The sequence below is a fragment of the Cyprinus carpio genome, chromosome B6 (assembly GCF_018340385.1).
Source record: "Cyprinus carpio isolate SPL01 chromosome B6, ASM1834038v1, whole genome shotgun sequence".
Classification (NCBI taxonomy): Eukaryota; Metazoa; Chordata; class Actinopteri; order Cypriniformes; family Cyprinidae; genus Cyprinus; species Cyprinus carpio.
The window spans coordinates 2,933,178-2,946,814 of record NC_056602.1 but is presented as its reverse complement, the minus strand read 5'-3'; the positions used below and the strand labels follow the sequence as shown (position 1 = coordinate 2,946,814).

The following is a 13,637-nucleotide window of genomic DNA, read 5'->3' as shown; positions in this document are numbered from 1 at the left end:
TATGCACAAATATATATACAAATATTTTATTTGTTTTATTTTGTTTTATGTTATTTTTCTGCTTATAATTTGACCAAACAGTAGTAATTTTCTTTGCAAATTCCTGCATAGCCTACTTAAGAAGAGAGAGAGAGAGAGCGAGAGAGAGAGAAAGACCCGCCCCCTCTCCATTTCATTCACTACTATCCTCAAAAAGGGGCGGGCCCTAGTATTTGCGTCACACACTTAAGCGGGGCGGATCTATCGGTCTCTTGTCCAATCGCTTGCACGCAAAACAGTGACTGACAGCTCGTTTGTCCACTAATGATTTCCGACGTGATGTTTCCTACAACAATACTCCGCTGCATGTCACGAAGGCGTTTCCACACGGTTCTTTCTTTCCGCGACGTGGACGCTCTTATGATGATGGTGATGATGTTGTGTTAATATAAATCTCAGTATATGAGCGAAACAGCGACGAGTTGAGCATCCTTTCCAGCGCGAGAGCAGGTGAGAATCAGATACTGCTGTTCACGTGATGCGGACCGACATTAACGCACATTTATGATTTATACACTCACTCACGTGTGGATTTTGCTTTACTATTGTGTTCTTTAAGATGGCAAACGTCTTTTTAAAAGATATGTGATGTCCAGTGATTGTACTGATTGGTTATAATAATAATAAGTCTTATTATTTATTAAATTAATCATAATATTTTATTCTGATAACCAGTTTCTAATGACTTATTTCTGAGTTGTTTTTATGCAGGCTGATTATATATATATATATATATATATATATATATATATATATATATATATATATCTATATATATATATATATTATTTTTTTTTTTTTTTTTAAATGTATGACACACTTATGCACTCTCACTCTCACACACACCCTTTAAATGCAGTGCAATGATCCAGTTTCAGTTTCCAAAGGGAAGTATCATCTTTAATGGGACTTGAGACTTCTGTAGAGCAGATGAACTTGACCGCCCTGTCAGACAGGAGCACACACTGTGTTTATGATTACAGCGTGAAGAGGTTTTACATTACACACATCGCTCTTGTTAAAGGTGTGGCTTTGCGTTTAATTGCTGTGCATTGCTCTGAAACAGGTTCATTCATCTGATAACAGGCCTTAGAGAAAATGACAGGTTGTGTATTATAGACACAGAGGCTTCTGTTATTTTATGCACTCTTATATTTCTTTCAGATGTTTGAAGGGCATCTAGCGCTCTCTTGATGTCTGGCTCTTGTGTAATGCTTTGTACTGTGCTGTATTAAATGACAAAAGACATTCAGAGTGAGTTTTGTCAGTGCAGTGGTTGGATAAACAGTCGGCCAGCTCCCAGGATGTTTGTACTAAAACAGTATAACAATGCATAGTTTTTTCCATAATGACCGACTTGCATTGAGCATATTTCACCTGAATCATGGCATGGAGCTTAACATGTTACGGCACTGCTTCAGCTCCATGTTTTGAAACACAAACTGTTCCATTCGTGGAAATCGATAGATAAGGATGAGATTCCCATGGGCATCAGCTTCCAAGACTTTTTCCTGCACTTACAGGCAAGTTTTTAATGGATCTGCTCAATTATTTAACTTTCTCCCTCTAAGCTCAAAGCTCTAGTGTTGGAGAGCTTTATGCAGCATTAATGTCATACTGAATTAATGTTTCTGTAGATATGATTTCTCTAGCTGCAATTCCAGGTTGTAGTCTTTGTGTTAAAGTCAACATGAAATCTAAACCATCCTTACTGTTGACTTTAAGCGCACAAAAGCACATTCTCTGCCGCTTGGTCTGATTGTTTATGACTTCAAAACGGTGGATATGATCTCCTCTCATGGCTTTGTTTGCATGGCTGCTGTTGCTATAGTCCTTCTCTTTGGGGTTTTACAGCATTTAAACATCAGCAGTGTTTAGAAGTAGCTGACGCATGCTGCTTTCTTGGAAAGTGTCTCAAGAAACGCTGGGAGGAAAATAAGCTCATTTTAAGGAGTAGTTCACCACAAAATGAAGATTCTGTCATTATATGCTCATCCTCATGAAATGCTAAATCCAAACTGCTATTTTCTGTGCCTTATGAAAAGGGAAAAATCTTCCCGGCAGCTTTTGTAGAATAAACAAAAACACCAGAAAACAACCTTAAAATGTTTAGTTTTCAGAGAAGCCAAGCCTTTAAAGGGATAGTTCACCCAAACAGTGTCCTTCATCGTTTACTCACCCTCAAGTCTTACCAAACCCAGATGAGTTTCTTTCTTCTGATAAACATAAAAGAAGACATTTTGTAGATATTTTGCAATGGAAGTCAACAAGGAAATCAAGGATCAACATGAGTGTGATTAAATGACAGCAAAATGTTCATTTTTGGGAGAACTATCCCTTTAACCTCTTATGATCTTTATGATATTTCATAAGTCGATTAGATTTTGAAGCTGTGTCTGAGGTGGGGAACACACACCTAGATGAACCGTCAGCGGAATAAACTAAGTATCATCAGCGGAAAAAAGCCTGTAATTAGGGCTTTTATTAGTTACACAACCTTCATCACACCCAGAATCAGTGAACTAACTAGCACACCCATGTCCTAGAATGTAAAATGGCAAAATAATGTGAGATTTCTCAGGTCAGAAGGGTTGGGATTTTGCTCGGTTTTGCTTCATTTAACCTCAAGGAGGTTATAAACGCTTTATGAAAGAGTTTTAGATCACAGAAAGCTGGATGAAGGGCCGTTCCTGTTGCTAATCATTTAATTAGTTCAGATTCTTGTCTGGATTATGGGAATGAATGCATTTAATGTGTATTGGGTTTATCAAGCTAACTCTTCTATACAAGGGTGTAGATTTGCTTTTGACATTATTATTATTACCTTTATTTAACCAGAATAAAACTCATTGAGATTAAAAATCTCTTTTCCAAGAGCGTCCTGGCCAAGACAGGCAGCAGCACAATTAACAAGATTACAAACATAAAAACATATAACATATAACATCAACATATAACAATTTGTACAAGTAATAAATAATTATAAAGTCATAAGAAATCAGGATTTCACATATTATCGCAAGCAATAAGCAACAGCAAGGATCGACCGTCATAACTGAGTCAGTCATAACATCTACAGCCAATGAAACTGGCTCCTTAAGATTCAGGACATTTTGCAGCTGATTCCAAGTGCAGGGGGCCGCATACTTGAGCGCCCCTTTTCCCAATTCGGTCCGGACTTGAGGGACAGATAATAATAATAAGTCCTCAGAACGAAGACAATATCTTCCTGTACTTTTCTTTTCGATATAAGATTGGAGGTATGGGGGGAAGTAGACCAAGAATTGCCTTATAGATAAAAATTTACCCAATGATTAAGTCTACGGGTGGGACAATGCAGACCAACCAACCCAATCATACAAAGAAACAGTGATGAGTAAGTGCTCTAAAGTTTGTGATAAACCTAAGAGCTCCATGATAAACAGTATCCAACAGTTTCAAGCTTGTGATGGAAGCATTCATGTATATAACATCGCCATAGTCCAGAACTGACAAGAAAGTGGCAGCAACAAGCCTCCTTTTGGCCTCAAAGGAAAAACATGACTTGTTTCTAAAAATAAAAACCAATTTCAACTTTAGTTTTTTTACCAACCTGTTGAATGTGAGGTTTAAAAGAAAGTGAATCATCAATTAGGATACCAAGATACTTGAATTGAGATACAGACTCAATCTCGGAGCCCTGAGAAGTAGTGATGGGTAGAAGGTTCCTAGACTTTGATTTTGCATTTGAGAACAACATAAGTTTTGTTTTGTCGTCATTCAAAACAAGTTTTAAATCGAACAAGGTACGTTGTACAGTATCAAAAGCAAGTTGAAGCTGACAAAGAGCTTGGTTTAGAGTTGATGCAGAGCAGTATATCACAGTATCATCAGCATAAAAATGAAAGTTTGCGTTGGAGACATTTTGATCAAGATTGTTGATATATAAAATAAATAGAAGTGGTCCCAGCACTGACCCCTGGGGCACACCCTTGGATATACTAAGAGGACTTGAAGTGAGACCATCTGCCTGTACGCACTGGGATCTACCTGATAGATAGTTGTCAAACCAGCAAACTGTATGTTCTGACAACCCGACACTGAGAAGTCTTTGTTTTAATATTACATGATCCACAGTATCAAAAGCCTTCGATAGGTCAATGAAGAGAGCAGCGCAATATTGTTTTTTATCTAAAGAGCCAATAAAATCATTTACTACTTTTAGGGCTGCTGTAGTTGTGCTGTGTTTTTTACGAAAACCTGATTGAAAATTAGACAGAATATTGTTGATAGTTAGAAACTCTTTCAATTGTTCATTCACCAGAGTTTCCATAACCTTGGCCAGGACAGACAGTTCCGATATGGGTCTATAGTTCTTTAAAACAGTCTGGTCGCCTCCTTTTAACAGAGGAAAAACAAATGCGGATTTCCATATAAGTGGAATTTCATTTGTATCCAGAGAAAGATTAAAAAGATAAGTCAAAGGCGGTGCAATAAAATTGACGGGGACATAAGAGAACCACAGAGAACCATGATTTGTACATCCAGTTGAACAACATTAAGTTAAAGTTAAAGCCTGTCCGCAGCGACTCTGGAGGCTGTTCCAAATCCTGCTGCACCACAGAGTGCCACTCACATAGTTTACCAGAAAATCTCCTTATATTTGTCCCAAATTATTGTTAATGTGCATAATGACTTCATCCTAGGCTGGAAGATTGTGTATCACGCACCTTTCAGCACAACATTTGTCTGTTCTTAGGCTTTATATAGAGAGATAATAATAGCTATAGATCACGCCTTCTCTTTCCGTTTGCTCTTTTATCAAACACCGTATTTCTCATCGACGCAAGTTTGTTCATTCCTGAAGTGAGCTTTTATATGAACTGTTTTAGATGTTTACAGTTTGTCTCGTGGACTGTAGCTTTGCTGTTTTTGTGTCATGCAAGACTTTCACATGCGTTGTCAAATATGTCACATCGCATCTGTTTCATCACGCACTATGCCAAATAACATCTTAACCGTGCTAAATGTTCTAATGGTTTTTGTTCGTCATGGGAAAGTTTCCATATTTTGCACATTTCCCACACTAAAGGCCAAATCCACATAATGACCCAATCCTTACAGATTCCAGCGGCGCTCCGATTTAAAGCTCATATTCCACCGAAGGTTCATTCCACTTGAGTAAGCAACTAAAACAATGACCCTGATTGTTTTTACATCAGCTGCATTTATTAACTTTAGTCTACACAAAGCTTCTTATTTCTGTCTTACGGGATTTGTGTTGTTTGCTGCTGTATTACTAGTCAGGACTTTTCCTAATCATTTCCAAAGAAAAGTAAAAGCATCTAGAATATTCAACAAAACATAACAAGCTCATTTGGAGAGATTGTTTTTAGGAATAGATGTCATTACGGGTTAAAATGTTGTTTTTTCCCTTCATAAAGACCATGTTTGATCTAGTTTCATTGTACAGTAAAAGAACATAATGGAAGTGAACTGAGCTACATCACCGTTTAAAGTCTATCTGATGTGGCATTCAGTTTGCATCGAACAAACCTCAGAAGAATTAGAAGCTCTGTGGCTGTAGAGGTTATTTATGCCAAGATGCTGCATTAGCAGTGATTGCTTATTACCACAATACATCTGCCATATTGGAAAGGTCAAGATCCATGAACATAAATTAAGAGCAACAGCCAGCAACAGTCCCGTACGTCAGATTTTCATAAGATTTGGTTTGTCATAAACGTCACGCGTGCAGTTCTGTATATTGAAAACTCATGCAAAATCAAACAAGAGTCGGTGAGACGCTCTAGTAAAATAATCTGGTGAAAACCTTGACATCACAACCAAACTAAGCATGCTTATGAGGTCACATGACAACAACAGGCTTCGTCTAGACCTGGAATGTGACTGACAGCATGTGTGTCACAGACATGAGCGGAATGTTGGAGTGATGATGTCACAGTGGTGTTTTGTCTTCTGCGCTATGCAACAGTAAGAATCACTTCTGAATCACATACTGATACTGGCGTTGTCTGATTCACACTGCCTTCACTTTGACAGGATTTATGTAATTACAAGATGACTAACATGAGCTGTTCACATCCTCAGACTCGTTTCTATGGCAATGTTCATCAGAATACTAAAATGAGTCGTGTGGCTTTGTTGATGATAGCGGAACACTTAATCACTCATTAATACATGTCTTTATGCTCTCGCAAAATACTAGAAGACGTGCATCAGGTTATTGGCTAAACAAATATTTACATACATACGTACACTCTATCTATCTATCAGTCTGTCTGTCTGTCTGTCTATCTATCTATCTATCTATATTATTTTTGCATTAACACATTATCATGATAAGTAAGCAAGTTTTCCAAAAAAAACAAACAAAACAAAAACATCATTAATGAACTCGGATGTTTTACTTTAAACATTTTTGTAATTGTTGTTATTCTCAATGTTCATTGTTTTTATATTCTCATAAACGTAATATAGTATTTTTACTGAATGCAAAATAAGATTTCTGTAATTTCAAAATATTGTGTATTTATTGTGCTTTTACACTTGAAATATGACTTGAGCTGCATCTTCCTAAAAGCGTCGTAAGCCTTAACAGATTTCGGAGACATTTGGTGCCATATGCAGGGAAATGCAGTTGCTTTTACATGTTAATGTTTATTTATTTAAAATGATTTATTTTAGTTATTTTATTTAATTTTAAAAGTTTGAAATAAAGATTTATTTCTCATCCGAAACTTTGACATAACACAGCATAAGAGGAATTAGTACACACACAAAAAAAAGATCCATTGAATTTACAAAAAAAAAAAAATTAAGGTAAGTGGTTGCAATCAATTTATTTTAGCTACATTTAAATAAACAAATGTAGTTAATTAACTTTCAATTTTTTTATTTTTTATTTTTTTATTAAATGTAGCTAAAATAAATTGTATGCAACCACTTACTTTAAAAAAAATTAGTATAATTTTTTTTCTGTGTAATGGCTAATGGGATCGATCTGCACTTCCTAATTGAAAACTATCATCATAGAGAGCTTTCCATCCAAAGTTTAAAGTGTTTTCTTCTTAATGTTCTTAAGGAAAGTTGTGCTTTGCTTCTAGAATATGTTTTTGAGTTGGGTTTCGCACAAAGAACTGGTCATTAACAAGACCCTCTCCGCTTTAGAGTTGTTCAGCGTGTTATTAACATTCCCTCACGACTCAGTAAATGTCTCGTTTCATTCACAGTGCATTGCATTCGCGCAAGCAAGCCTCTGCTCTTCAGAAACCCGGGATTTCTAGCCTAATGAATGATTTATGCAGAGTCTTTCCACAGGCGATCTAGGATGCTGACACAGACATTACAGCAGCTGCTCCAAACAGAGCCGTAAAAATACACCAGCTGCATCTAATGCAGATTTCATAATGGCCCTCTTACTGTTGAATTCCAGCAAATGAAAGCTTTCTGAACTGCTCTTTCAGACAGTCTGTGAAGGCGCAGATGTGAATACTGAAGAGAACGAAGGATTATTTTGATCGTGGCCACACCTGAATGCTAAAGTCAGACAGGATGGCTCACACACACCCCACCAGTGTTGACTCAGCTAATGGCACAGTCGCTTCACTATTTAAAATGTGGATCTGAGAAATCCAGCTCTTAGATACTAAGGCATGCAAACAGATATTTGTTGGTGGCCTTTAGCTAGTCATATTACATTCCCGCCTTAATCACAAACACGCATACCAATCATTGTTTGCAGAAGATCTTTCCACCTGACGATTTATGTATGTTGAGAGAACATGTCTGTCATTTGCTTTTTGCTTTGCAAGTGATTTATTGTCCTCTGGTTGTCTGTGTGATCAAACGGTGCTGAACATTTATGCTGCTTCCTGATTCACATCATAAATAGTATTCAAAATTAGAATTACTTTGTATGTTGAAGTGCAGATGCATGCACACTCTTAACGGCTGATATTGCCCATGATCCGTTGCACATAGTACGAGGATTCGATTAGAACTACAAACACAAATAAAAAGAACTACAAATATGGCAGATATGTGAGGCCGATGGTTAAACAGAGGTTTAGATGAGGGTGTAAATGGCAAAGATGCAGTTATGAAGAAGTATTACAGTATGTCCCAAAGCTTGCCTACTATACACACTCAGAAGTATGTACTTTTTCTGCGCAAAGAGTACATACTTTTAGGGCGCAATATAAGTAAGCGAATTGGGATGCAGCAGTTGCATTTAACATCACTTTTTTCCAATGCAGAGAAAAATTTTACCTCTGTACTATGTGTCACTTCATTCGGAAATAATTAATGTGAGCCAGACAGAATGCATGTAAAACAATATCTACTTTAATAATTGGCATTTGGTTAAAATGATCCAATAACCCACTAGGCATAAGTTGTTTTAGAAGGAGCGTGTGTTATTTGGATTAGAGATTCTTTAGAAGAACTTGCCCTGATGATGCATCTCTAAATGTATCCCCTTTAATGCAGTAAATGAACAAGCTGAGCTCAGCAATCGACTAGTTAAACATCTTCCCCTTTGTACATTCAGGAACTGATGCTGACTCATCAGTTTTAACATGAATGCATGCATGCAAATCAGCTTTTGTCCGTATGTTTGCGAATGTCTTTGAGAGTTTGCTCTGGGCTTATGAGCTGTCATGAGAGATCATTTAACGTACAGCTGCACTAAATGTGTTTGGAGTCTCAGTATGGCTTCGTCATTTTAAGAAAGGAAAGTTTATTATTATACCATTTATTATGCTGGATCTTCTGAATTTTTGTGTCTAGTGACAGCATGTAGTTTCTGCGTCATATTTTGAGTGTGAAACATACATGCGGCTCTGACGCTCAGATTTACGACACACGCAGGATTCCTGTGGGCTTGTTATGTTTGCCATCATTTCCGTCTGCCAGCTCCACCCTGTGAACTCACACTGAGACACACACACACTGGGGTTACAGTAATGGGCAAAATAAAATCTTCTCTGTATTTTTCCTCTCCTTTAGCTTGCTTCCCAATCTAGTTATCAGATAAACCTCCCATTGTATATTACGAATATTGTTGGCGGATTGCTTTTGTTACTCTTTTGTAAGCCACTTTGGAGAAATGCATCTGCTTAGTGCATAATGTAAATGCAGTCCACTTTAAATCTCTCTCCATCTTGATTTAAATCCAGTAACCCATTAACAACTGCTAATACAATCAATTCTGTAAATAATTAAATTAATGAGGTCAAATACTCTTATGCACTAAACTGCAGCAGGATCTGTATGTCAGATATTTTAGTGTGTTTGTGAATCTTTCTTTACAACTCTGATATATTTTATTATCTAATGCAGTGACATTCAGAGATTTTAGCGTGGCTTTGGAGTCCAGATACATTTCGGGGCCGCTGTGGGGCTGGAAAAACAACTGTGTTGTTGGAAAGAAAGGTCGCAGGCTGTGTTGACGTCACTGCCATCATAAACACGGACAAAACACACACACACACACACACACACACACAGACACATGTACATGCTGAGAGCTGTGAGAACCAGACCAGACTATAGCTGAGAATTAGTGCTAGTTGTTAATAGTATAGAATTATTATTGTTGTTGTTGTTGCCAGCAGCTTTTGACTTTGCTCAGCAATCTTTGCTTTTGCAGATTTGTGTGTTTCGGTCAGTTTTAATATTCAATTATATATATATATATATATATATGCATATGCATACTCTTGTCTGAATTTTAATTTATATTTATGAATTTACAGGGAATTTAAATATATTTTCTAAATGTATTATTGAACCTTTTCAGCAGCAATTTTTTCATTTTGAAGCAATGCATAGCATCAGAATAAATTTGTTACCAAAGCAAGACATCAACATTATTAAAAAAATAAAAGACAATAATTGTTTGTATATATTTGATTGTAGTTGTTTTTAAGATGTTCATGTATATTATGTATTCATTGTTGTAGCCTAACCGTCATTTAGTTATTGTGTCACACAGCGTTGTGCATATAAATTTTGAAAAAAAAAAGAAGTTTTATATGTAAAATTCTATTCATATGTGTATTCTGACAATTAATTTGAATTTATGATTTTATATGTATTAAAAAAAATTAAGTCACTCTTTATAGTACTAGAACCAAATTTAACAAACCTTTTATGGAAATTCATTTTGAAGCATCAAAACAAAAATTAAAATTAATTTGTGAACATTTAGAACAAATTTTAAATTCATACATATTTAATCATGATTATTAAGTATGCATTTCAAATATTATTTTAAAAATAATAATTATATATATATTTTTATATATGCTATGATCGCTGTTATATATATTATATATATAAGATATATATATATATATATATATATATATAGTATATATATTAAGAGATAATATAGTTATTATATAGTATATATAATTATAATAAGATATATTAAGCTGTATAAGAGGAATATATTCATTATGTATGTATGTTATACAGTATATTCATCGCTGTAGTCTAATGATCATTTAGTTATTATTATGTTAAACAGGGCTGTGTTGTGCATATAAATTCCAGATATACTAAGTATCGGTGTGTGTGTACTTGCATACGTTATATATATAAAATAAACATCACGTCAACCGCCGAAGTGATTTCATGTCTTGCATGCTAAGTTTGAATGACGTGTCAGATGTCTCCTCACTCTAATGTTTTATGTTTCTTTCTCTCCATGTCTGCAGTCTCCACATGTATGACCTCCTGTAAGAGGGTGGCTCCGCCTCCTGTTCCCCCTCGAACCACCTCCAAACCCTTCATCTCCGTCACCGTGCAGAGCAGCACCGAGTCTGCGCAGGACTGCTACCCCGACCGCAAGAGCGAGGTCAACAGCCAATCAGGACGCAGCAACTCCTCCGACAGCCTCGACAGCCTGGCCAAAGGGTCACGACCCCAGCTTCCTGTAGCGCCGCCCCGTGAACCCCAGATCCCGGCGGCCGTGGTCATCTCTCCCAACCCGCTCCGAGAGTCCCATCATGAGCAGCTGAAGGGGGAGGCGCTCGCTGCGGACGAACCCCCTGTAGACCCCGTCCCGAGACGGAAACTCTCCTCCATTGGGATTCAAGTGAGTTTATTGAGCTCAGGCTGTCACACACTTGAATATGAGTGGATTTTAGAGTTGCATACCTTCGATAAAGGGGTCGTATGACTAGGGGTGGGTATCGTTTGAATTTGATCAATTCCGATTGTTATCGATTCCCAAAAACATATATTTTATTGGATTGTACTCTTTTTTTAATGTAAATAGACAATGGTTTTATTCAGAGGTGTTTCCAACGGATTTATTTAGAAATGTATCACCAGAATGTGTTTTAGAATTTTTGTCTGAATGTCTTTTATAAGCTTTTGTGTACGAACAGCATGTAACTCCAAAGATGAAGGAAAACATGAAATCGCATCACATGACCCCTTTAAGTTGAGTGCTGATATTTCACTGCTGTTTGTAGGTGGACTGCATTCAGGAAATCCAGGCTAAAGTAGAGACGCCACCGCTGGCCAGATTCCAGTCGATCGGAGTTCAAGTGGAGGACGGCTGGACGTGAGTTTGTTTCACTTCCTGTTTCTCGCTCACTGTATAATAAACCTCGTCTCAGAAACAGAACTCAGCTGTAAACAGACACTCTTTCAGCAGCCTTGGCTTGGTACTGGAAGTATTTTTCCTCATTTAGTTTTTCTGTAATCTTTTTAGAAGATTCATCAATAAAAAGAGTCTTGAACCAAACCAACCAGCTCTGTTATTGAAAATCAGAACAAAAAACTGTGTAAGACTATAGGGAAACAATGCAATAACATTATTGTAATAACAATGCAATTATTATATACATATGTACATATCAGTAGGATTTTTTTTTACAAGAAAATGATACTTTATTCACCAAAGAAGCATTAAATTGACCCAAATGACAGTAAAGGCATTTGTAATTAAATTGTAATATAATTATACAAAAGTTTTCTATTTCAAAGAAATGTTGTTCTTTTGAACTTTCTGTTCATCTCAGTTTCCACAAAAATATTAAACAAATGGTTTTCAACAAGCCTTGCTATCACAGAAATGAATTACAATTTAAAATATATTAATATTTCACAATATTACTGATATTTACTGTACTTTTAATCAAATAAATACAGCCTCAGTGAGCATTTGGTGAACATTTTTTAAAAATCTTCAAACGTTTTTAACAATTAAATGATTTTGAACAATATTTAAATAATATTTCAATAACTGCGTTTTTTATTGTTACATTTAATTCAATTATCAAAAACATTAAATCATTTAAAAAATGTATTTTGTCAAGTTTAAAAGTTTTTTATATTAATAAATTAATGAAGTAGTATTCTAAGTGTAGCAGACTGAAAGCATTAGAGAATCAACTCAACATCTTGTAAAGGTCCCGCTTGATTAAACACTGTCTTTAATTTTGTCTCATTGAATCTGATGTCAAACACAGATCTGCACGCAGTTCATACCAACATCTCTGGCCTGTGAAGATGCCAGAATCCTGAGCCAAGCTGTACTCGCTCGATAGGGCACATATTTTCATGCTCCAGCTCTAATATGGCCTAGTTTCTGCTGTTTAGTGCAGCGTTAAACAGAATCTAATGGGAGACTGTGTGTAGTTTAGAAAGTCTGGAGTTAGACGCGTAATTGATATAAGTGACGTCATTTGACTCATAACTCTCTCTCTCTCTGTGTTGATTGGGAAGCAGCACTAAGTGTGTGTGTGTGTGTGTGTGAATTTGGCTGTGAGCAGCAGCAGTGTGTGTGTTAGTTTCAGCCGCTCCAGTAGTATGGGCCTCTCGGCAAGAGACGGACTCAGACACACAAGATCTCTCGCTCACATCCCTGACGTTCCCGTCCAACTCCAAACACACCGAGAAGAAAGTCATGGTCAACAGCGCCAGCCAATCGGTGGACTCGCCTCCGCAGCTCTCCCTCGACAACGGTAACCATGACAACGACGTGGCGGTGACGACCAGCGGCCCCTCCCGACAGATCCTGACCAATCGCTCGACCACACAGAGCAGCTCCTCGTCCTTCTCCGAGAGTCTGGATCCGGCCCTCGACCCGTCCTCGCTGCCGCCGCCCGAGCCCTGGCTGGAGAGCGGGAACGGGACGGGGAACGGGGGCCCCGCCCAGCCGCTGACGGGGTCCACAGGGGCCACGGCGTGCCGGCGGGACGGTCACTGGTTCCTGAAGCTCCTGCAGGCCGAGACGGGCCGGATGGAGGGCTGGTGCAGTCAGATGGAGAAAGAGACCAAAGAGCACCAGCTCTCAGAGGAGGGTAAGACCGCATCTCTGGTCCTTGCTGTGTTCTGGTGGACTAGAGATCGTAGGGTGGCAAGACCCTGAATGGTCTCACATATGTGACCCTGGACCATAAAACCAGTCATAAGGGTTAATTTTTTAAAATTGAAATTTAAGATAAATTTGAGATACAACTATTTGAAAATCTGGAATCTGAGGGTTTAAAAAAGTCTGATGTTTTAAGAGAAGTCTCTTCTGCTCAACAAGGCTGCTTTTTTTTCTACAGTAAAAAATACACAGAAGGGGGTCTAAA

General features: G+C 37.4%; 1 pseudogene; it reads left to right on the top strand.

The window, feature by feature from the left end:
- The window catches only part of LOC109053416, a 36,789-nt pseudogene that overhangs the window by 18,253 nt on the left and 4,899 nt on the right, over positions 1-13,637 (top strand).